Below are 27,306 nucleotides of genomic sequence, written 5' to 3' on the forward strand. Positions count from 1 at the left end.
CTTTGAAAAAATTATTCCAATTCCTAGAACGATACAAAAATTTCAAAGTTTATGAAAACTTTTTAAATATTTAAAAAATGTAAAAATGTTTAAAAAGCCTCGTGTTAAACTTCGAGAAAAAAGATCCCTTAATTTCTTTATTTGAAGAATATCAGAACGTGCTGAATTCCTTTTAAAACCTATGAAAAACTTTTATAAATTTTGAAAAAAGTTTCGATAATTTTATTCCAGTTACTGCTGCATTCACAATTAAAAAATTTTGAAAAAATCAAATTTTCTAAAATATTTTTCAAATTCTGTAATTTAAAAAAGTTTTATAAATTTTTATTTGCCGGCTTGAGGTCTGATGTTTTGGAAAATAAAACACAGATGTTTTAAATTTTTTACCAATATATTTCGGTTATGCACGATAAGCGTCCTCAGGGTGAACTATAAACAAACAGAACACAAAATAACATATAATTTACATCAAACAACAACTAACAAATATTAACAAACTTCTTAAACATTGAAAACATACATTTTTGACACGTCTTTCCCTTCGTACGTGGAGTTGTTAACTATTTTGGTTTTTTTATTAGATGCCTATAGGAGAGCGCGGTGTTTGCTACATCTGTTTTGTAGTTAATTCTTGTGTTAGTTGGTGTGTTTAGTATATGTAGCATTTCCAGAGTGAATCTCTTTCCATATTGTTGTTCTTGTTGAAGTACTATTGTTTTTTCGAAATTCGGGCAGTGCTTTCTCGTTGCACAATGGGTCATAAGTGCGGTTTTTTGGTTATTTATATTTAAATCATTACAATATTTAAAATCTGATTTATGTTGTGCTAATCGAGTCTTTAATTTAGATTTAGTTGTTCCAACATATACTTTGTTGCATAATTCTTTGTCGTTTCTGTTACACGGGATTTGATAAATAATGTTGCTTTTTTCCATTAGCTGTATTTTCGATTTCGTTTGGTTAACATACGTTTTATAGTGCTCATAGGCTTGTGTGCTATTTTAATATCTTCTTTATTATAGATGTCAGATGTTGATAGGCGCTCAGATAATTTAGGAACATAAGTTAACGACTTGAATATTTTCGGGTTTTCCTCTCTACGTTGACTATTTGGTGATTTATATCTTTTTAAAAGAGTTTTTATAATTTTATCAGGAAAATCATTGGCTTTTAACAATATCTTTATTTCATTTTCTATGTCATTATGGTAAGTGTCATCTGTAATATTCATCATTCGTCTTATACAGCCCATTGCCGTATTTATGATCATGTTTTTGGGATGTTTAGAATAATAATTTATAATTCTACCCGATGTTATGGACTTCTTATACCACATTAACTTCAGTTGATTTCCTCGTCGTATTACTATTGAATCTAGATAGGGTAATTTTCCGTCGTCCTCGAGTTCCGTAGTGAATTTAATATTTTTGTCAAAAGAATTTAGTTCATCAAGTATGTTTTGTACCTCGTTTTCATTGATTATTGCAAAAAGATCGTCCACGTATTTAGTTAATAATCTTGGTTTTCGTGCTAATTTGTTCATAAATTATTATTCTAAACATCCCAAAAACATGATCATAAATACGGCAATGGGCTGTATAAGACGAATGATGAATATTACAGATGATACTTACCATAATGACATAGAAAATGAAATAAAGATATTGTTAAAAGCCAATGATTTTCCTGATAAAATTATAACAACTCTTTTAAAAAGATATAAATCACCAAATAGTCAACGTAGAGAGGAAAACCCGAAAATATTCAAGTCGTTAACTTATGTACCTAAATTATCTGAGCGCCTATCAACATCTGACATCTATAATAAAGAAGATATTAAAATAGCACACAAGCCTATGAGCACTATAAAAAGTATGTTTAACCAAACGAAATCGAAAATACCGCATATGGAAAAAATCAACATTATTTATCAAATCCCGTGTAACGGAAACGACAAAGAATTATGCAACAAAGTATATGTTGGAACAACTAAATCTAAATTAAAGACTCGATTAGCACAACATAAATCAGATTTTAAATATTGTAATGATTTAAATATAAATAACCAAAAAACCGCACTTATGACCCATTGTGCAACGAGAAAGCACTGCCCGAATTTCGAAAAAACAATAGTACTTCAACAAGAACAACAATATGGAAAGAGATTCACTCTGGAATTGCTACATATACTAAACACACCAACTAACACAAGAATTAACTACAAAACAGATGTAGCAAACACCGCGCTCTCCTATAGGCATCTAATAAAAAAACCAAAATAGTTAACAACTCCACGTACAAAGGGAAAGACGTGTCAAAAATGTATGTTTTCAATGTTTAAGAAGTTTGTTAATATTTGTTAATTGTTGTTTGATGTAAATTATATGTTATTTTGTGTTCTGTTTGTTTATAGTTCACCCTGAGGACGGTTATCGTGCATAACCGAAATATATTGGTAAAAAATTTAAAAAATCTGTGTTTTATTTTCCAAAACATAGACCTCAAGCCGGCAAATAAAAATTTATGAAATAGAAAGGTCGCCAAACTAATATTTAAAAAAGTTTTAGAAAATAAATTTTTCAAAAGTTTTTGAAAATTCTGTATTTTAGAAAGTTTTTAGAAAACATAAGGTTTTAGAAACACAGAAAAATTCTAAAACTTTAAGGAGAGAAACTTTATTTCAGCACTATTTATCACTTTCTCGAATCAAATATTTCAAAACTTTGGAAATGTGATTTCCGAAAAACACTGAATTTTTTTCAAATTTTTTAAAATAAATTTTTTACCGAAGTGTTTTTAAGCTTCGAAATAAGCTTTGAAAAATTAATTCTAGCTTTCAGAAAAATAAAAACACGTTAATATTATTTAATGCTCTGTACTATTGAAATGTTTAAAAATGCTCAAATTGATATTTTCAAAATCTTTTAGAAAAGTGGTTTGGTAATTGAAAAATAAAGGGATTTAAAAACCTTTTACAAAACTCTTTATTAACGAAACGTTTGAAAAAAGTTTTCAAAAGTTGATTTGAGATTATATAATTAAATAAAAAAATGTAATTCTTTTTGACACATTTCTAAATTATTTTTCCAAACCTCTGTTTTATTAAAGTTTTTCGAACATTGAAGAACTTATTTCTGTTCCTAGAACGATACAAAAATTTCAAAGTTTTTGAAACCCTTTTATGCTTGACAGCTTTTTAATTATTTAAACAAAAATGTAAAAATGTTTAAGAAGCGTCGAGCTAAACTTCGAGAAAAAATCCCTCCTTTTTTTGTTTATTTGAAGCATATGCGAACGTCCTGAATTCTTTTAAAACCAATGGAAAAATTTTATAAATTTTGAAAAAAGTTTCGAAAATTTTATTCCAGTTACTGCTGCTTTCACAGTACAAAAATGTTGTAAAAATAAATTTTCAAAATATGTTTCAAATTCTGTAATTCAAAAAAGATTTAGAAAATAAATTTCTCAGTTTTTAAAAATTCTGTATTTCAGAAAATTTTTAGAAAATATAAATTTATAGGAACACAGAAAAGTTACAAAACTTTAAAGAGAGAAGCTTTATTTCAATTTTAACATTTAATTTTTTTTCAATTTAAATTTTTTACTGAAAAGTGTTTTTAAGTTTCGACATAAACTTTGAAAAATGAATTTCAGCTTTCAGAAAAATAAAACCACGTTGATATTTTTTAATGCTCTGCACTATTGAAACGTTTAAAAATGCTCACATTAAAATTCTTTAGAAAAGTGGTTTTCGATTAAGATGGGCTTTTGGTTTTATTTTGTAATTGAAAAAATATAGGTTTTCAAAAACTTTTTACAAAACGCTATACTGTCGTAAGGTTTGAAAAGTATTGAAAATTTCATTTAAATTTTAGAATTGTATGAATAATTTTAATACTTTTTGAAAGTTTTTAAACATTTTGTCTAAACTTATTTCAGTTCTTAGAATGATAAAAAAAGGGTTTTGAAGCTCTTTATACTTGAAACCTTTATACATATTAAACAAAAGTGTTAAAATGTTTAAAAAGGTCTCATAAAAAACTTAGAGAAGAAAATCCCTTATTTTTATTCAATTAAAGAATATAAGCACGTGTTAAATTCCTTTGAAAACCTATGGACAACTTTTATAAATTTTGAAAAAAGTTTCGAAAATTTTATTCCAGTAACTGCTGCTGGTATGCTTTGAGAGTTTAAAAATGTTGAAAAAATTAAAATTTTTTTTTCAAATTCTGTAATTCAAAAGAGGTTTAGAAAATACATTTCTCAAACAGTTTCTGAAAGTTCTGTATTTCAGAAAATGTTTGAGAAAATATACATAAGTTTTTAGAAAAGAAAATTTAAAGAGAGAAACTTTATTTCAAACTTTATATAAACACGTTAATAGTTTTTAATGCTCTGTTCTATTGAAATGTTTAAAAATGCTGACATTAAAATTTTCAAAATCTTTTTGAAAAATGGTTTTGGATTAAGAAGTGCTTTTGGTTTTATTTGGTAATTGAAAACATATAGGTTTTCAAAAAATTAAAATCTTTTTTTCAAATTCTGTAATTCAAAAGAGGTTTAGAAAATACATTTCTCAAACAGTTTCTGAAAGTTCTGTATTTCAGAAAATGTTTGAGAAAATATACATAAGTTTTTAGAAAAGAAAATTTAAAGAGAGAAACTTTATTTCAAACTTTATATAAACACGTTAATAGTTTTTAATGCTCTGTTCTATTGACATGTTTAAAAATGCTCACATTAAAATTTTCAAAATCTTTTTGAAAAATGGTTTTGGATTAAGAAGTGCTTTTGGTTTTATTTGGTAATTGAAAACATATAGGTTTTCAAAAACGTTTTACAAAGCGCTGTACTGTAGAAATGTTTGAAAAGTTTTGAGAATTTGATTTTAGATTTTAGAAATGTAAGAACAATTTTAATACTTTTTGACACCATTTTAAAAAATTTTTCTAAACTTTTGTCTTATCAAAGAGTTTTTTGAACTTTGGAAAACTTATTTCACTTCTTAGAACGATAGAAAAATTTCAAAACATTTTGAAGCTCTTTATACTTCAAAACTTTTTAAATATTAAATATAGTGTTAAAATGCTTAAAAAGTCTAATACAAAACTTGGAGAAAAAAAAATTCTTCAGATTATTTTTCAATTAAGGAATATAAGGAAGTGTAAAATTCCTTTTAAAACATATGGAAAACTTTTATATATTTTGAAAAAATTTTCGAAAATTTTATTTCAGTTACTGCTGCTGTTATGCTTTCACAGTTTAAAAATATTGAGAAATCAAATTTTCAACATTTTTTTCCAATTTTGTAATCCAAAAAAGTTTTAGAAAATAAATTTTTTAAAAAGTTTTTGAAAATTCTTTTCTGAAAATTTTTAGAATCACAGAAAAACTCTAAAACTTTAAAGAGAGAAACTTTATTTCAACACTTTTTATTACTTTCTGGAATCAAACTTTTCAAAAACTTAGGATAAAGATTTCCAAGTAAAAAACAATTCATTTCTTTTTCAAATTGAATTTTTAAAATTATTTTTTTACCGAAAAGTTTTTTAAGCTCCGACGTAAGCTTTGAAAAATTAATTCAAGCTATCAGAAAAATAAAAACAAGTTAATATTTTTTAATGCTCTCTACTATTGGAATGTTTAAAAATGATCACATTAAAATATTCAAAATCTTTTAGAAAGGTGGTTTTTGATTAAGAAGGGCTTTTGGTTTTATTTTGCAATTGAAAAAATATAGGGTTTCAAATTTTTTTTCAAAACTGTATTGTCGAAAGTTTGAAAAAAGTTTTGAACATTTTTTTGGAATTTTAGAATTATTGTTTTTTTTGTTGATGCTTTTTGACAAATTTTTAAACAATTTTTCCAAAGCTCTGTCTTATCAAAAAGTTTTTCAACTTTGAAAAACTTTTCTCAGTTCTTAGCACGATACGAAAATTTCAAAGCTTTTTGAAGCTTTTTATGCTTGAAAATATTTAAATATTAAAAAAATTTAAAAATGTTTAAAAGGCTTCGAGTAAAACTTCGAGAAAAAAATCCTTTAGTTTTTTTTTTTGTAATGAACTAATATAAGAACATGCCAAATTATAAGCTTTTTGGAACTTTTCAGGCTTGAAAACTTTTTAAAAGGATCAAAATATCTCGAGTAAAACTCCGAGAAGAAAAAAACCTTTAAAATATGAGAACATGCTAAATTCCCTTTAAAACTTATGAAAAACTTAAAAAAAATATTTTCCTGTTTTTTCAACTTTAGCTAATATTGATACCTTTTTTATTGGCGTCCACTTGAGAGGCTCGGAATTTGAGCCTGGAACATTCGGTATCGCAGAAGAAATAAGCATGGCTTAAAAGCATTTTTCAAAAAAATTTTTCAATACCTAATTTTAAAATTCTTTTTAATACTCGATTTTTTCAAAAAAGCATTTATTTAATACTTAAAAATGTTTTGACAACCTGCTCTTTTCCTAGTTTTTTCGAAGCGTTTGATTTTGACACAACTTTTTTTAAAACATCCCACAGTGGAAGCCATAGAAGTCAAAATGCATTGCACTAAACCAACAGCGCCGGTTGCTGACTTTAAGAGCAGCCAATATGCAACCACAAAACAAACACACACACACATGTATGCACATACATATGTACATCTTTATACTTTCTTTATATGCTTGCACTTTTTCTTTTCCTTTTGTTTTAGTGTTTGTGGCTTTGGACAACAAAATAACAAAATAGCAAAAAATGCTTTAAAAAAATAGCACAAACCAATAAATAGTATTTTTACGCTCGTAAGTGGGTCATTAAAATTTCATTGAAATCGTGTGCATGCACTTTTACATAAGCACTTACTTACGTGGGCACACATGCATGCGCTTTTGCCTGATTGTATGTATGTATGTGTGTTTATGCTTCTCTGTTGCATGCGCCTAACAAAATTGCAATGTGCTCGATGAGTGCATAATTCAAGGCGCTATAGATTGTTGTTGTGTTGTGTGCTCAGTGGATTTTGCTTCTTCATCTTTTTTTTTCAAGGAAACTCTCGTACATACGAAATGGAGCCATTAAAGAAGCTTAAATGCCATGGAAGGATGCAATTTGTAAGTTAAGTGCATTTACTTAGATTTATTTGAGAGAGAGAGAGGGAAAAAATAACTTAATAAATGTATTTCAAAAGAGGTTTGATTGAGAAATTTAAGAAAATATTCTAGCATGAAAAGCATTAAGAATATCTAATCAAATTGGCTGAATGAAATAATATTGACATACTTCTTTGGTCGATATAAAGTTGCATCTATAGAAAAATATAAAACATATTTATGGGCTTACTCAGTTCGTATTTATTCGCCAGGCTACAGCTGATACATTTTTTATAAGTTAAAAATTCATCCTATAGAGGGCGCTGATGTTGGGTAACTAAGCAAATTATTTCTTCTGGACGGCTTGCTTTAAAATGTGAGAAATATGCATTCATAAGGAATTTAATTGATAAGTGATGTTGAGCTCGATTTGTTCTATGAAATAGCAGATAATAATAAATTTAAAAAAAATCTGCAGAATAAAATAAAATACGCTTAAATGTATGCATATTTTGGCGATAGCAACCACACCATTGCATAAGTACTCCTCCAAAAAGTAGCTACGTCTACTTAAGGGTGATATATACACACAAAAATTTTAATTTGATTCTTATGTTATTGCCGGGATAGACATACTTGGGCATCTAATCCCGGTTTGACAGCCAACGCATAGAAGACGGTCTTGTTTACCAAGAGAGACAAGGTGCCAAATTGGTTCCGGCCTAAGCTAGGAGGGGTGGCCCTTGAGCAGAAGCCTTGCACAAGATATCTAGGAATCATACTACACAGTAAGTTGTCGTGGAAGTTAAACATGAAGTAGGGAGTAAGTAAGGCCTCGACGGCACTTTATGCACGTAAAAGAATGTTGGAGTGTACGTGGGGTTTATCTCCCTCTCTCTCTCTCTCATTTGTTATTTACAGTGATTTTTACGCCTAATCTATACTAGGATGTCCTTGTTTGGTGGACAACGACACAAAAAAGAACCAACTTCTAAAAATTGGAGAAGATATGCAGGCTATCAACGCATAGCATTACGGGAGCCCTGAAAACAATCCCGGCGGCTGTACTGTATGCCAAACTGCACATTCCACCTGCAGATCTAGTACCAATTGGATTAGGCGATATTGAGAGAAGGCGAGAGGTGCACATGATCGAACAAGTGAGAAAGGCGTGAACCTAACGCGGGCTGCGAAGTGTCGAAAATCATGTGTAAGTCTTACAACCTTGGATTAACAAAGTTACTTCTATCTTTAAAAAAGGAGGACTGTAAACACCTGACGGGTATGCTGACTGAACACTGCCTTCTGGAATGCCTTTAAATAAGACTTGGTCAGTGATAGCAGATGTAGAAAATGCGCGTTGGAGGAGGAAACGATCGAACACGTTTTGTGCTCACGCCTTGCGCTTGCCAGGCTAAGACTCCAGATATAAATTGTGATACGACTGTCAGACCTAGAAGCAGCAAGTGTCATAGGTCTTAAAAAGCTTATAGTATTTTCCAAGAGGATGGAGTTATTTTATAACATAGACCCTGGTTTTTGCAATGGTTTTCACTTTGGCCGTTAAATACACTTATGGTAATAATACGGACTCATTCTGTCTATGTGAGGTCCTCATGGACCGGTCAGTTCAACCTAACCCAACCTAGTGTTATTAACCAAGTGTTACCATAACTCGTATACTTTAAGTGCACTTAATACTATTTTCCGATAAAATTTGTGACGAGTTTTTGCAGCAGTTAAAACAGGAGTCTAGAGGAGCCTGGCTATTTACATTTACTGGTTTAGGTGGCTCGCATTCGAAATATTGAAAACAGTATGTCTTTCTATTTTTTAAATTAATTCAAGGCGCGATAATCTCCGAAAAGATTTAAGGTCGAGCTTCTCTTCCAATTTGCGTTACGCACCTTACCATTTTTCCTACTAATTGGCGGTACTTACATGTTTTATGCCGACTCCGAACGGCTACTGCACGGCAGATGAGTTTTCACTGAGAAGCTTTTTATGACAGAAATACACTCGGCGTGTTTGCCAAATCACTGCCGAGGAGTGACCCTGCTAGAGAAAACTTTTATCTAATGGAAAACCATTTTTTCTAAATTTTCGATATTGCTTTGACCGGAACTTGAGCCCACTATCTTCAGTGAGGGTAGACGGAGAACGCTACCACCACACCATGGCGGCCGCCAAGTCTGATCGCGTTTTCTCTTGGCTCTCGAAAGTCTGTCTCTACTGTTTTCTTTCAGAAAAGGTGGATCGGGTTATTTCCATCCTGGGGTTAAAACTTAGGCTAAGGACTTAATTATGTATAATGCAGCGAGTAGCTTTTTCTCCTGTGATACAAAAGTCGTATGATATATGAGCATTAATTCACTTCAGTGAGTGAAAATATACCTGCGTGACAATATGTGTGAGGTCGGTGTACGGCATCATTAATAATCTGGTCATAAGTGTGCCTTTTTTAGCAAAAGTAGGAGGTATTGTTGTTGTTGTTGTTGTAATAGCGAAAATACCCCTGAAGTATTATGGGATTGTACCCGATTTGGGCAATCCCTTTGCTGATACAAAACCGGTACACTCCGGAATGATCTGAAGGCTCACCTTTTTTACCAGTCTGACTGCCGCGGAAATGAATTCTATGACCCCTCAAACCTTCGAATTTCTGAATTTTAATTGCTTATCGCGATAGGTATGCCTTACCTTCATTTAAAGTCGTGATTGAGAAAATTTGGAGCTGAAGTCATAGCGGAATAAAAATAAAATCTTTATGAGAGCTTCTCAAACCCACAGGATAATGAGTTGATGTGTCTTTCCCATATTGAAGTCAGCTCAAAACCCTTTCATAATGTCGTGGCCTTGCCAGTATATTGTCTTCTACCGAAGTAGTGAGTTGATTGAACCTTATACAGAGGAAGCAACTTGACAACAAACAAAGCAGTAAACTTGCCCATTCGCAAGGGCTTCACATTAATTCATTTTGTTTTGCTGATTTTCGGGCGGAATGCAAAGTTGTTGCGTATTTCTGTCAACTCTTGTCATATTTGGTTTCAATGAAAATGGTATATGGAGATGTGCCATCTTCAATGTAATTTTTGTTAAAAACAAAAAAACAAGACAAACGATAAAGACAAATCAGAACCACAAATGGCACAGAAGAAGTCATACCAATATTTATCAAATAAGTTTCATGTCGTCGCAATCGGGCTTGAAAAAGTCAGCCAAAAAAGGTAACAAACGAAACGAATATGTGAGAAATTTTCAGTTCGATATCTTAACATATTCCGAAAATATTAAAAAAATTGCGAGTCAAGAAATGAGAACAAAATGTACGTCCTACCAATTCTAAAATCGGGTGTCACAATTCGGACAGCAAAAAAATATCATCAACTGAGATTTGCGTCTAGGGAGAACTTTATTATGCCATTTAACAATTTGAAGAAAAGGTGGAAGAATAGTGAAATGAAGTGGGAGGAAGGAATATGGGGAAGGAGATAGAGCAGCAGACGCAGGAAAGATGATGGATGTAAGAAAAGACTAAGAGTAAGGAAGATATAGAGACATAGGCAGAGAGGAGGGAGGGAGAAATAGAGAGTGAGAGAAAGAAATATAGAGAGATATTGTATGAGTATGCTATGATTCTAGTATGCTGGCAATTCAGTCACGCAAAACTGACATAATATTGGTACAAAATAGGGGTAGAGTGAGAGAGGAGAGTAGCTTATAATTTCAGTTACTTCAGTACCGACGCCAAAACAAAGAATATATTATTAATTTTAATGTTCACGATTTTTCACTGCTCTCTTCTTTATAAAATCATTTTATTTAGTTTCGGAGTGAGCAAACAACTCGAAGTGGAAGAACAAAGAGAGCGAGACAGATGGAAGTGAAAGGTTAGCTGAGGGAGATGGAGACAGCAAGAGAAGGGGGGAGAGGGAGGAATAGAGAGTGAAAGATATAGAAAGTGAGAGATAAGTGGTGAATGTTAATTGGAGAGAGGGATAGTGATAGGAACTTCTTTGCTACGGAAGCCATGTGCTTTTGCAATTCAATCACGCTAAATATGACCTAATGATGTGAAAGATACAGAGAGCAAGAGTGAGATGGAGAAGGGAGTAACTCATTCCTGGAACTACTTTTGGAAAACTAAAATAATGATTTGACTATTTTCAATGACTGTTATAAATATAACTTTTCAAATTTCACGATTCCACATTACTTTCGATTTGACTACTATTTGAACTACTTTGTGAAACCAAATCGAAAATTGCTATGTAATTTATACACAGTCCTTTGTATATAAACAGATGTATTCCAAGACACACAGATATTATATTTTCACTTATGTTTTAAGGTTTAAAAGTTTCACCATTCACTATCTAACCAGTATATATATCTCTGGTAATATTTTTTTTTAAATCAATGCACTCGTAAGCTACGACTTATGTTTACATACATACATCTAGATATATACACATATATATGTCGCCACATGTCGTCTCACTTTATGGCTTTATTTTCACAATACGAGTTACTTTTTCACAATATATTGACATGTTGTCTATACGATTTTCAGCGATTATATAACACACGTGTGAAGGTAGCGTTGAAAGAAAATCGATTGAAAAATTAAAAAAAAAAAAATATGTATCTATATATATATGCTTAGCTCTAAAATTATAAAGTTTAATGCAGAAAAATTGCACTTTTTAAATCAATGGATTATTAAGAAAAAAATGTTTCAATCATTGTCTAAAAAATATTTAAAAAGTACTTTTTTTAAGAATTTAACAAATTTTAAGTACATTTTGTATGAGCACCAATTTCAACAGATTGCGCCTAAAAATATGCAAGTCTTTGTCGAAAAAATCATGAACCTTTAAAACTCAACACTTTACTTAAGTTCTTCTTTAAGTTTCACTATACTTCAAAAATTTAGATTTTTTTCAATTGTTAGCATAGTTTTCACACTTTACTGCGCTTTCTTCAAAATAACGTTCTGAAGCCGCCACAAGACACACCGCAACTGAAAGAGAATTTAATTTTTCTAACAAAAAGTCGAACAAGAAAACATAGAAATTCTGCCCATGGCAAAAGAGGAATGGGCGTGTACCCGTATAGCAGTTTAAGTCTGGAAGCAAGCATTTGGAAGGCGGATGGTGTGAAAAACAGAATTTTGAAAAAAAAAAATTGTTTGAATACGAGCAAAATAGAATTCTAACATGCTGGCGTTTTCCAAGCACCAATTATAGTTTTGTTTAGGCGCTTCCAATTGTTTTCATTAAATTGTTTAGAACACGTGAAATAGAGAAATATAATAAGAAAATAAAAGAGGAAGATAAAAAGAAAATCAAATAGTTGGTAAACAACAGAATCAGATCAGACTTTAAAAGTTTCTCAGTTTTGTAATCAGCTTAAAGGCTTGATTTGTGCATTGATATCGTGAGCAGCATAATTTTAGGCGCAAATTAAATTTGATTAATATTTTGTTTATTAAGCGTAACTAAGCTGGACTAGCCTCGAAGTATGTTTTTCATTTTTCTTTGAGGGACGTTAACTTTGAAACGACTCCGATCAACATACATTCATATTGTCTGCAGGTTCAATTTTCCATCAGGGGGTTAGAACCAAGGAATCATGGAACGGTGTTCAACTTAAAACACCCACAATAAATTCCTAAAACTACACAATTCTAGATAAGGTCCTGCCACTAATACTAAGTAACACGACATTTATGCTTGATGGGACTCCCTCATTGCTCATGAGCAAGCGTATTTCCACACAATGTGAACATCCTGAAAGTATGTGATAATTTATATCAATGATCGGTGTTTCTTAGTTTCTTAAGAAGTTATCAGAAGAATCTATAGGAGCTTCAAACGAGCCTGTGAAGCCATGCCAAACATACCAAAGAAAGAAGAAATAGTTGTGATATTTTAAAATTGTCTCTGAGTATATAAGAGGATCAGGCGCGTGGGGCAATTCAAGTCGAAGCAGAGGCACTCAGAAATGTGAAGAATCATTTAAAGATCGCTATCATAAGTGGTATCATGTGATCTGGGCTGCAAAATAATCTTACATACTTCAAGGTCGACCTCAACTTTGCTCTACAGCTTGCGCCTAAAAATATGCAAGTCGTTGTTGAAAAAAAAAAACATTATTCTTTTAAACTCTACATTTTACTTAAGTTTTTCTTTAAGTTTCACTATACTTTAAAAACTTTTTTTCAATTGTTAGCATATTTTTCACACTTTACTGCGCTTTCTTCAAAATAACGTTCTGAAGCCGCCACAAGACACACCGCAACTGAAAGAGAATTTAATTTTTCTAACAAAAAGTCGATCAAGAAAACATAGAAATTCTGCCCATGGAAAAAGAGGAATGGGCGTGTACCCGTATAGCAGTTTAAGTCTGGAAGCAAGCATTTGGAAGGCGGATGTTGTGAAAAACAGAATTTTGAAAAGAAAATTGTTTGAATACGAGCAAAATAGAATTCTAACATGCTGGCATTTTCCAAGCGCCAATTATAGTTTTGTTTAGGTGCTTCCAATTGTTTTCATTAAATTGTTTAGAACACGTGAAATAGAGAAAGATAATAGAAAATAAAAGAGGAAGATAACATGAAAATCAAATAGTTGGTAAACAACAGAATCAGATCAGACTTTAAAAGTTTCTCAGTTTTGTAATCACCTTAAAGGCTTGATTTGTGCATTGATATCGTGAGCAGCATAATTTTAGGCGCAAATTGAATTTGAGAAATATTTTGTTTATATTAAGCGTTAACTAAGCTGGACTTGCCTCGAAGTATGTTTTTAATTTTTCTTTGAGGGACCTTAACTTTGAAACGACTCCGATCAACATACATGATATCGCCTTATTTTCTGCAGGTTCAATTTTCCATCAGGGGGTTAGAACCAAGGAATCATGGAACGGTGTTCAACTTAAAAGACCCACAATAAATTCCTAAAGCTACACAATTCTAGATAAGGTCCTGCCACTAATATTAAGTAACACGAAATTTATGCTTGATGGGACTACCTGATTGCTCATGAGCAAGCGTATTTCCACACAATGTCAACATCCTGAAAGTATGTGATAATTTATATACTTGATCGGTGTTTCTAAGTTTCTTAAGTAGTTATCAGAAGAATCTATAGGATACGGTAGCTGTTATAAACTGAGCTTCAAACGAGCCTGCAGAGCCATGCCAATCATACCAAATAAACAAGGCAATAAGATCTTTTACTGCTGAAAGAAGAAATAGTTGTCATATTTTAAAATTGTCTCTTAAGGCGAGTACATAAGAGGATCAGGCGCGCGGGGCAATTCAAGTCGAAGCAGAGGCACTCAAAAATGTGAAGAAGCATTTAAAGATCGCTATCATGAGTGGTATCATGTGATCTGGGCTGCAAAATAATCTTACATACTTCAAGGTCGACCTCATCTTTGCTCCCCGAAGATTTTGGTGAGTACTTTCGATGATGATATATATTCGAAAACGACTTGATATGGCTTTATCAAACCTTCTAGGTCATCTCACTTCCACATTCCTTAAGGAAATTGGCCTATTGTCTAATTCCATCCACCAGTATCAATCTCACTTGATTTAAATCAACCCTATGTTGGCAAAAGTTCATTTAACACTGTCTCACACGGTTTGGTAACTAGAGTTAATACTTGTCAGCGAGCTGTCGCCAAAGCTTAGTGTAGAAGTCAGAGATAAGAAATCCTTGACTGCCTTGGCTGTTTCACATCTTTGCCAAGCGTATTCTCTTCCAAAGACTTCTGGTCTCGCGGGGAGTACTTAACATCGCAACCATGGGCAAGAGGAATAAAACGTTACAAAAAAAAGCGCTGTGCTTTTCGTGCAGCTCTTTCACTGGAAATTATCTCCAGCATGAATCTGCACCCAGTTGACCAGACAATTTATTCCAGTTTTTCACTTCGTCCCTAGAAATGCAGGTTACTGTGTTCTTGCTTATTTCCCAACTTTACCAGTTATATTAACTTTAGGCGGACATGGACATGGAGTGCAAAATTTTTCAACGAATGAATCCAAGCTGAATGGGGAGGTGGAAGAAAGGTAGTCTCTCAAGGGATGGAAACTTAGATTTTGAGTTCACTCAGGCGTTTTCTCGGCGAACGTTGCTCCTATGAAGAATGCGGTGGCTGGTACAGCATCGAGCTAGCTAAGCAAGCGCTTCTCAGACGTCACCTTTGGACAGAAGTTGGGCTCTTTCTGCAAAGTTTTTGACACCAGAGTATTAAGTTTACTGAGGCTCATCTATCATTATCATGTATATTAAAGCGTGCTATCCCATATTATATTTGGCTATGGTAACAATTAGGTTTCGGCGTAGTACTATCTTCAACTACTGATCTCACTATGTCCCCGAGAGTCAAGTATCTGGGCGTCGAAGTAGATAGCAAGCTTAACTGACAACCAAATAGGGTCGAAAAGGCTAACATAGCCTTCTATTCGTGTCAAAGAATTGCCAGCAGAAACTGGGATCTAAAACCCAAACTCGCGATGTGACTATATACGACCATAGAATGGTGGCCGGCCATGGACAAAGAGTACAACATTTAAAATATGAATAGAGTACAGTGGGAAGCCCGCGGAGGGGTTACGGGTGCACTAAGGTCGTGTCCAACTGAAGGACTACTTATATGTGCTCCTTAACGAGCTACCTTTAGACCTTCACATACGTGAATTCGCAACTTGTTCGGCAGTAAGACTCTGGGAGTCTACTCAGATAGCATCTACTCAGTTAGCCAAGTAGCGCTCATGGTGCTTAACTCCCCCATCACTTCATCTAAGGCCGTCCGCAGTTGCAAGAGGTTGCTTGAAGCTGCAGCTAACTTCTCAAACATAACTCTTATATGGGTACCTGGTTACAGCAACATCGAGGACAAAGAGAAAGCAGACGAACTTGCAGGGGCAGTGGCATAGCTGGAGGATGTGGAGGCAGTCGAGATTCATCGTCTAATTACATGAATTAAAAGAACCATACATGGGTTTCCAGAAGTTATCCGTCTCCAACTGGTATTCATCGGACACCTTAAGATAACCAAGAAAACAAAAAAAATCGACTTGCGACAGTAAGAGAACAGAGGACCTTTCAAATTAGTTAAGGAAAGTAATCTTTATTATCACTGCCATAATCACGGGCCATTGGCCACTTGGCCTGCATGCTGAAGCCATTTAATAGCATTTGTAAGAGCTGCGGCGAGGAGGGTCGCAAAGAAACTCTCGCGCACTACTTGTGTAAATACGCAGATCTAGCACACACTAAGCTTCTAACCATGGGTAGTTGTATACTGCTGGAACTTAAGGAAGTAGCAAAATGCTCTGTAAAAGATATCAGTAGGTTCATCGTATACTTCAAATAGTTCGAACGGAGGATTAACTAGCCATGAGAAATCAACAGCAATTAGTTCCGGGAGAAATGTGCATCAAAATGGCGCCCGTGAGCTACCTGCGCTCGGGACTTTGGTATACAGGTGGCAACCAACCAGTACCATCTCCGTAACTACATCGCTACTACGCAGCGATTCGCTGTGAGTGAAGTGAAGTCAGTATCACCCTTAGATTGTGTTCAAGTTAGCTCCTAACCGATAACCGAGCCTCAGCTCACAAGCTAACTCTCCTTTTCAATGCTACACGGAAGTATAACGCTAAGTTGCTAAGTTTTTCTATTTACCGCGTTTCACAAAGCCCTCTCTAGGTCAATGGACCAATGCGCGTGGCTAAGTTTACAAACTGCATGCGATTTGCTTGCATATTTCTGTTTCTTTTTTCTATTTTTAATGCGTAAGCGGCTTATTCACGTTTCACCAAATTCAGGATTAAACATTATTTACTTGAAAAAGTCTATGTTAGAGTTAAGCCAGAACTCCGTAACGAGCCTCATGAGGCATTGTAGAGTTTTAACTCATTTGCTAACTATTTCACTTAAAAAGCTAAGACTTTAAATACCCTAATGGCTACTTATGGAGCTCTGACCTTAGTTGCCAGCAGTATTACAAGGTTTGTAATAGACTTGAAAAATTATTGCTACGTTGGAAGTTTGACTCCCTGCTGATTAAAACTTTGCATTAGTAATAACTGAAATTGTTGACCAGAATAAAGCGCAATGACTTAAAGCGAAACTTAGGTGACCGGTGACCTGTGCAAGAAGGTGTGAGGTAGAGCCAAGACGAACAGACATTAAATTTTTAAAAAGAAACTGAGAATAATAAATGCTTTAATATTGAGTATTTCTCTGCATAAATATTAAATACCTCACAATAATTTCAAATTAAAAAATAAATCGCTCGATTTTGAATTATTTTATTAATTTTTTTGAGGCAAAAAAAGGACACGTGTTTCATTACTTTGACCAAAGAACAACATATTAAAATTTCATCGAAATCAAAAATCATGTGCTGCATGGACCGGGTGACTTGAAAAGGAATGAGCCTTCATTTATAATTCGCTGCGCCATTTGATATTTAACTTCATTTTACCCTCTAGAACTTTTGTTAACAAATTACCATCAAGCAATACCCTTTCTAACTAAAAATTTTATTTTTCAAAACTACATACTGTTAGTTGCTTGCTCTCATACAAATGTACATATGTATATGTTAATGCTGGCTAAATCATTTGATTATGGCATTCGCATTTACTATTGATTTATTTATTTATTTATTTATTTATTTATTTATTTATTTATTTATTCATATTATAGTCTAGGACAATCAGAACCTCCTTACAGACTATTTACTAATATATCTTAACTAATAAATATAAAATATTCAAATAATTTCATTCAATAGCAGTTTAAACCTAAATTTATTTAATGCAAAATCAATATCTATAGAATACAGCAAATTAAACTCCCTCATTGCCCTAGCAATTGGAGAGTTGGAAGCATAAGTCGTTCTAAATCTATCTAACCAGAAAAAATCGTGACATCGAAGGGTTCGCGATGGTACATTGAACCGTATACGTTCTAAAAGATAGGGCGAGTCAACCGTCCCATTGATGATATCATATAAAAATGTCAATGAAAGCATTGATCTTCTACTCACTAAAGATTTAAGGTTAATTAAAAGACACCTAGAACTGTATGTTGGAACAGGGTCCTGAAAACGCAAAGACCGGAGGGCAAATCGCAAAAATATTTTCTGAATACGCTCAAGTCGGTCTATATGGCAGGCATGGTACGGCCTCCAAATGAAAACAGCATATTCTAGTTTAGACCGCACTAGGGTTGTAAATAAAAGTTTTAAAGTATAAGGATCACTAAAATCCATACTGAAACGGCGAATGAACGCGAGTGTAGAATAAGACTTCGCAATGACATAATTAATCTGACTGTGGAATAGAAACTTCGCATCAAAGACTACACCAAGATCTGATATTTCATCAACAACCCTCAGCGTAGAGTCCCCAATATGATACGAAACAGGAAGAACATTTCGAGTTTTAGCAAAGGTAATACTAAAACATTTACTTATATTTAAAAGCAGACGATTCCGTATACACCAGTCCATTACGTTATCAAGATCAGCTTGGAGCATAGTGGACTCAGATTGAGTCGTGATTGATGCAAAAATTTTCAAGTCATCAGCAAACAATAAGAATTCAGCATAACTGAAACAATGACGTATGTCATTAATAAAGATAACAAATAATAAGGGACCCAACACGCTCCCTTGGGGTACACCAGAATTGGCAGTAAACGACCGCGAAGAAATACCATCTACCACAACAACACAGCTACGATCTGCCAAGTAAGATCTCACCCAAGATAGCATACTAGAATGGAAGCCGAAGCCAGCAAGTTTAGATATTAGTAATGAATGGTTGACTTTGTCAAAAGCCTTCGAAAAATCGGTATAGATAGTATCAACTTGCGCCCTCCTATTAAATGAAGAAATACAGTATTCAGAAAATACTGCTAGATTAGTTACAGTTGATCTGCCAGGCATGAATCCATGCTGATTAGGTGAAATCAAGGTCTTTACTGCGAAGAATATTTTATCCTTAACTACAATTTCAAACAATTTCGAGACAGTGGAAAGTTTAGAAATAGGACGGTAGTTGGCAACATTACTTTTATTACCACTCTTGAATATCGGGGTAATAGACGTTACCTTCCAAGCGTTTATGAAATCTCCATTCCTGAGAGATTTATTAAAAATTAATAAGATTGGATACGCAACTGCTGCAATATTTTTAAACAAAAAAGAACAGAACCCATCTACATCCATTTGCACTGACGACTTGATCACCGAGATGCCACAAATGACATCCTCAAGAGTCAGGGACAATTGACCAAAATTAATAGGGGTGTCATTTTCCGTATCTAGTTCCTCGGTGAGAAACGTCCCAGTCTCAAAATTCGCCCCGAAAAAATTTGTGATTAATTATACACATTTAATGTATATTTGCATATAAATTAATTAAGCGTAAATAATATGCTATTTGTCAGAATACTAAAAAACCGACCTTCAATTAAACCTGATATTTGCTTAGTTAATTAGTGAGTTATACCAACCAGAGATGAAACAAGTAAGGAAGGCTAAGTTCGGTTGTAACCGAACATTACATACTCAGCTGAGAGTTTAGCAGACAAAATAAGGGAAAATCACCATGTAGGAAAATGAACCTAGGGTAACCCTGGAATGTGTTTGTATGACATGGGTATCAAATGGTATTTTAAAAGCGAGGGTATTTTAAAGGGGAGTGGGCCATAGTTCTATAGGTGGTGACATTTCGGGATATCGCCATAAAGGTGGACCAGGGGTGACTCTAGAATGTGTTTGTATGATACGGGTATCAAATTAAAGGGTTCTAACAGGGAGTAGCCTTTAGTTGTATATGTGAAGGCGTTTTCGAGATATCGACCAAGATGTGGAACAGGGTGACCCAGAACAATACCATAAACAGTATTCCTGCCAAAATTCCAAGGGCTTTTGATTTCGCCCTGCAGTACTTTTTCATTTTCTTCTACTTAATATGGTAGGTATCACACCCATTTTGCAAAGTTTTTTTCTAAAGTTATATTTTGCGTCAATAAACCAATCCAATTACAATGTTTCATCCCTTTTTGCATATTTGGTACAGAATTATGGCATTTTTTTTCATTTTTCGTAATTTTCGATACCGAAAAAGTGGGCGGGGTCATAGTCGGATTTCGTTCATTAAACGGTTTTATTTAGCTTGAGTTGACAGGCTGCACGGCCGCATGCACGGCCGTTGTGAACGAATCTTGTAATTGAAATTTAAGTAACTTCCCGATAAGCTACAAGCTTGAAACTTGGAATATAGTTCACAACCCGATGACAATGCAATAATAAGAAAAAAAATAGCCGCTAGGTGGAGCATGGATCGAGATATTCGCAAAATTCGCATTTGTGATCCGATTTGGCTCATATTTGGAACACATAATACATGCAAGAATAGAAATCGACCAGTGAAAAAAATCGCCGCTAGGTGGCGCATGGATCGAGATATTCACAAAAATCGTATTTGTGGTCCGATTTGGCTCATATTTGGAAGACATAATACATGCAAGAATAGAAATCGACCAGTGAAAAAAAATAGCCGCTATGTGGCGCATGGATCGAGATATTCGCAAAATTTGCATTTGTGGTCCGATTTGGCTCATATTTGGAACACATAATACATGCAAGAATAGAAATCGACCTGTGAAAAAAATAGCCGCTAGGTGGCGCATGGAACGAGATATTCGCAAAATTCGCATTTGTGGTCCGATTTGGCTCATATTTGGAACACATAATACATGCAAGAACAGAAATCGACCTGTGAAAAATCGCCGCTAGGTGGCGCAAGGATTGAGATATTCACAAAAATCGTATTTGTGGTCCGATTTGATTTGGTCCATATTTGGAACACATAATACATACATGAATAGAAAGCGACCTATGATGCCCGATTTGGATCATATTTGGAACAAATATTGCATACAGTCCAGTCGAAGTGACATCAAAATATTTTGGAGTTGGAGGAGGGACAAGCATACGTGGCGCAGAGTCGAGTAAAGTCTTTGGAAGGATTATGTATTGGGGACTTAGGTTGTTACAAATTGTCAGGAAAGAGTCCTTGTAATAATGAGTCACTAAATGAACTAAATAGAATGAGAAATAATAGGCAATTAAATAGAGACTAAAAATTTGAAAATAAAATAATTAAAAAAAAAAATTTTTAAGTTAAACGGTTTTATTGAAAACAATACTTACATGAAATAATAAAAATACGAAAAGCTAGAAAATAATTAGGTAGGTCTTAGGTACTAGTCATCACACTCCTTATAAATCTAGGGCATTGATCAGACAATTAAATAAAAGCGTTGGACGCGTCATATTTCTATTGATAGTCATAAGTAAAACCAACTGAACCTTAATCAGGTTATGCTACGCCTCACATTTTTAGAAATTTCACGCGCCCAACGCTTTTATTTAATTGTCTGATCAATGCCCTAGATTTATAAGGAGTGTGATGACTAGTACCTAGGACCTACCTAATTATTTTCTAGCTTTTAATATTATTTTACTAAATTAAGTATTGCTTTCAATAAAACCGTTTAACTTAAACATTTTTTTAAAATTATTTTATTTTTTATACCAAGATAAAGTGAGTTCAGATAAGTACGTGAAATAAGTTCAGTAAAGATATATCGATTTTTGCTCAAGTTATCGTGTTAAGGGCCGAGCGGAAGGACAGACGGTCGACTGTGTATAAAAACTGGTCGTGGCTTCAACCGATTTTGCCCATTTTCACAGAAAACAGTTATCGTCATAGAATCTATGCCCCTACAAAATTTCACAAGGATTGGTTAATTTTTGTTCGACTTATGGCATTAAAAGTATTTTAGACAAATTAAATGAAAAAGGGCGGAGCCACGCCCATTTTAAAATTTTCTTCTATTTTTGTATTTTCTTGCACCATATCATTACTGGAGTTGAATGTTGACATAATTTACTTATATATTGTAAAGATATTCAATTTTTTGTTCTAATGTGACTTAAAAAAATTTTTAAAGTGGGCGCGTTCGTCATCCGATTTGCTAATTTTTATTTAGCATACATATAGGAATAGGAGTAATGCTCTTGTCAAATTTCATCATGATATCTTCAACGAGTGCCAAATTACGGCTTGCAAAACTGTCAAAAGTGGGTGATCGCCCAGATCATTTTGATATATAGAAGACTATATCTATCTCGATTACTTTATGCCGTTACGGATTACCGTTATGCGAACAAAGTTAATATACTCTGTGAGCTTTGCTCAGCTGAGTATAAAAATAAAGTGAGAATTGAATCGTGAATCACATATTTTGAAAAAAGATTTTTTTACTGTGAACATTTTTAGTTACCCAGTTGTAAATGTTTGCATGAAACATCGATATTTGAGGCATGCATTTGAGCTACCAGCTCAGGTAGCATGCATACTCTATTACTTCCTTTATACTACTTCGGTATGCATATGCTTGTATTAATGTCGCATGCATAAAAAAGTACTAGAAAACATATATATATCCATTATTATTATTCTTATTATTATTATTATTATTATTATTATTATTCTTATTATTATTATTATTATTATTATTAGTGGGCCTAGAAGCACTGCGACCTTTGTCTAGACCTATTGTGCATGACCGTTCATCCTAATTTTGTATGTGGAGGCTTTTGATGTAATTAAGTACCTCTTCAGGCTTTTTACTCCATATCACATAGGGATTAAGAGTCAAATAACCTAGATGGGACAGTCTCTGCTTTGCCATAGCGATGCATTCGCAGAGAATGTGAACCAGCTTTTCATCCTCCAGCTCACAGAAACGACAAATTTGAGTATCGGATAGATTTGACTCATACAGATGATGTCGTAGACCTCAGAGTTCCGTATAGTACCCAGTGAGAGTTCGTAGGTCCTCCCTGCTTAGATTAATAAGTTTGGCTGATACTTTAGTTGCTGGAATTATAAACAGTTTGGGCCGTCTTTGCCCTGGGCAATCAATCCAGTGACGTCTGAGTTGTTTTGTTTCCCAGTTACTTATGGTTTCCCTGGTGTGTGCTATTGTGAGTCTACACAAGGGCTCTGGACCATAGAATGCTGCCATAGCACCCTGCATTGCTAGGCAATCTGCATGTTCACTACCCTCATGTCACTGATTTCCGGGAACCCATCCTAACAAAACCGTGTTTTGGCGCCCTTTGTCATCCACTAGCATAGATATAACTGTGTAGTATTGCAAGGCACGCAAGGCCGCCTAGGTGTCCGACATAATGTAATGCTCTTCGAGGATGAGCCTCTCCGCTGACATTCTTTACCGCAGGCTTCTCGTGCATGGATTTCTGCCTGAAATAAAATGGGGTAACATCCCATTGGTATTGATTTCTTAAAGCTGGGCCTATAGATGCCAGCTCCCTTCCTTCCGTCCTCGAATTTCTATCCATCCGTGAACAAGACTTCTGAGTCAGGGTTATTAAGGGGAATTCCCTCTTTTTCAGTGGGTCCTGTCCACAATGGATACTTCAAAGTTCCGTGAGATTCTGAGCTTAAGGGACATTACGTCACGCAGTTGTAATGTGGGATTTCCTTTGAATTTTCTTATTACTTTCATATACCCTATCATGTTTCCTGGCTTTAATTCCGAAATATTTTGAAGTCCTAGTACGCCTAGTGTTGCCTCTTTCTCTATCAGAATAGGGAAGGGAGGTATTCCCACTAAAGCACTAAGTGCATCAGCAAGGCACGTTCTCATCGCGCCCGTTATGCCAATGCAAATTAGTCGATGCAGTTTGGTTAGTTTTGCTGTTGCCGTTCTTTACGTGGCCTTCTGCCACCAAACTAAAAAGCATAGGTGACTATTGGCTTAACAACAGTATTAAATGTCCAAATTTTTAAAACACATTTGCCCCTTCTAACATTCAAGTGCTCTTTGCAGAAACACATTTTTCGCTTTCCGAAAAACATTTGTTGTTTTCTCAAACATAGTTTTAGAAGGTATAGAATATTTTTTGTAGAACTAGACCACAAGCATCAATGAAGCAATTACCTACATACGAGTACATTTCTTCAAACTTAGCAGTGGTAGAAATTTGCTCCCTTATACAAGGTCTATATTAATATAGCACAACATACATCCTACATATGTATATATGTGTACGTGTATTAGTAGATGCGATGCACACAAATGTATGTATGTCCATAAAATACACCTGAAAATACTCGGAAACCATGTTTTGATTGCAAGGCGAAGCAGTTACAGAGCTTATCCCTTACCCTATTGCAAATGCGAGTGCAGTATGTACAAGCTGTGCTTATATGTACATACAAATATAAATAGTTACACATGTAAATCCAATATTTAAATGCATGCACGCATAACTATCGTAAGTTTCCCATGTGTACAACATTCAAAAGACATGCTCTTGGGGCATTTACAGAATTGAGTAATTGCCGAAACGTGTTGCAGGTCAAAAACGAACAAACGTTCACAACATTTAGTGAAAGTAAATTGTAAAGTAAATTTGCAACTGAAAGTACAACGTGGTTGTTAAATAAATGTCAAATGTGAGGAAGATTTGCGCAACAAAACTTTTGTGGTACTCGAAGCTTAGCACATAAATAGGAATTTTGTTTTCATGGCAGACAGTCTTGGAGGAAATAGTTTGCAGGAAGAAAGGGCTAGTGTTTGAAAATCACTACACCCGCGCATTGCTGTTAGCACAACAGCTAAACTAAAATTTTGTTACTGACTAAAGATGTTACCGAATACCGCAACCTCAGATAATGTTTTTGATGTGTTGTATTGACAGTGCTTCGCCTCTGTCAATGACTGCGACCACTCACAAATTGTTATCAAAGTTCTCTTACGGAAGGCCAAGGAAACTGGCAGTTTCAAAATGGGTGGACCATAGAGAGACAGGTGCTAGAGGCATAGGTTCCACATTACAATTGAAAGGAATTTTGGTGACATGTGGGGACACATCGCATGCAGGACATACATTACGTATTGTACCGAATTCTGGGGATTTCTGCACCTTCTGCTAACGTTCGAATCGCTGAACTGTCGTATAATTAACTCCAATATTCAGTATTGCAAAATGCTCTTTATTTGAACTACTTTGGGAGTAGTACAATTATACTTCACTATCACTTACTTCACAAAAGCTTGTTTAAATCATACTGTTTTATGATTCCTCAGCTCGCGCTGCTTTTATGCTCTCGATTTTCTCATTCGCCCATTTCCCCTAAGGTCCAGTTGTTTCGCGAACATGTGTTCGAAACAGTTGTATCTCATGATGGTTACCTAGCTATGTAAATGTATATTTGTATGTGTGAGTATAACTTCTTCTTCTTCTTAAGCTACTACATATGTGTATGTGAGATATTCTTCGTCGTCTTATATGTATGTACGTAAGTGTTGCTAGTTTTAATGTGTACATTTACATAAGTGTGGCTGATTGCTGTTTTTTTTTGTTGTGATTATTTACTAACAGCATAGTGATGATAATATTCGCCACAGTATGTTGGGGACCTCAGATCTTTCGAATTCCATTCTAACAGAAATCGATTAGCAGAAAGGATCTTTGTCAACCGCATCAAAGTAGCTTGAGTCGTATTAGAATTTTCATTATACTTATTATTTTATTCTTTTAAGTTTAGACAGATTTGTTTTAGTTGTTTTCGAATTCTATTCCAATTCCAGCAAACACACTTTGGGAAGACCCGTAGTAATAACTTGAGTACTAGCATATAAGCTAAATAATGTTCATCATACGCCCCGTCGTCCCTTTTTATTTTGCATTATTTTTGATGTGTAAACATCTTTGCCCATGGTATTAGAATTTGAGCATAACATAAGCGTAAGCATAAGCGTAGCCTTTGGAAGTGGTTTGCTCTATGGCGGAATACAGAATGTAAGCGTAAATGTAGTCAGAGCAGAGTTGATATGAACGACATCAGACAACAAATCAAGGCAAGGCAGCGCAAGGAAAGCAAAATTAAGTATAGGAAAGAAAAGGAAAGAAAAGCGTACTGGAAACGAAAAAATAAAAGGAGAGGAGAATAAAATAAAAAAGAAAAGGAATGGAGAGTAAAGGAACGGAAAGATTATAAGTTAGAACGAAAGCCAAAACCAAACCCGGAACCGAAGCTAGACAGTGTGTTATAAGTGCGTTATATGTAGATGCAGTATAGACGTGTTATCGATCGAAGTGTCATAAATGTCCTATTGATAACAAAGGTCATCAATTAATTATCAATTTTTTCTATAGACGAATTATCGGCTTGGTATTGAAAAAATATCGATTTATTATCGAAAAGATACCGAATTTTCGCCGATGAAACTTAAATATGAAATGAAATACACATCTGTAACCTGTCGATAAGAAGCCGAAAGCAAACCAACTAAAAGTCGATGACTCGGCGACAACAAGCCGATAACAAACCAATAATGACAATAATTCACTTCCGATAATAAGCCAATAATAAGACGATAGCTTGTCTGTTTCAGTTGTTAACACCAATAAGGCGATAAAACTCTTCTCAAATAGTCCGAAATTATTTTTTTTTAAGTTACAACTGTCATGGTATAGTTTCAAACAGGGGGCAACTTGTTTTAAATTTGAAAACATTAGTTTTCTAAAAGTTCACATGTATGTTTACGTATCGAACTTCAGAAAACTTGGTAATCACGTTTTTATACTCAGTTGAGCAAAGCTCACAGAGTATATTAACTTTGATTGGATAACGGTTGGCTTTACAGGTATAAAGGAATCGAGATAGATATAGACTTCCATATCAAAATAATCAGGATCGAAAAAAAATTTGATTGAGCCATGTCCGTCCGTCCGTTAACACGATAACTTGAGTAAATTTTGAGGTATCTTGATGAAATTTTGTATGCAGGTTCCTGAGCACTCATCTCAGTTAAAATAAATTAAAAAATAAAAAATGCCATAATTCTATACCAGATACGAAAAGAGGGATGAAATATGGTAATTGGATTGGTTTATTGACGCAAAATATAACTTTAGAAAAAAACTTTGTAAAATGGGTATGACACCTACCATATTAAGTAGAAGAAAATGAAAAAGTTTTGCAGGGCGAAATAAAAAACCCTTGAAATCTTGGCAGGAATACTGTTCGTGGTATTACATATATAAATAAATTAGCGGTATCCAACAGATGACGTTCTGGGTCACCCTGGTCCAC

At 34.1% G+C, this 27,306-nt stretch overlaps 1 protein-coding gene across 3 annotated transcripts in view; it reads right to left on the reverse strand.

Annotated features, from left to right (window-relative positions):
- Positions 1-13,353, reverse strand: part of prom (prominin) — a 79,870-nt gene extending 66,517 nt beyond the window's left edge. For 2 of the 3 annotated variants that reach the window (XM_067771668.1, XM_067771666.1), the window contains exons 1-2: positions 13,244-13,353; positions 11,888-12,093 (exon numbers count right to left, since the gene is read on the reverse strand). The gene's annotated coding sequence lies outside the window, so the exon portion shown is untranslated. The remainder of the gene's footprint in view (positions 1-11,887; positions 12,094-13,243) is intronic. The other variant, XM_067771667.1, reaches the window with a different exon arrangement.
- Positions 13,354-27,306: the final 13,953 nt, after the last annotated feature.

Source organism: Eurosta solidaginis, chromosome 3, assembly GCF_040869045.1.
Source record: "Eurosta solidaginis isolate ZX-2024a chromosome 3, ASM4086904v1, whole genome shotgun sequence".
NCBI classification, from domain to species: domain Eukaryota; kingdom Metazoa; phylum Arthropoda; class Insecta; order Diptera; family Tephritidae; genus Eurosta; species Eurosta solidaginis.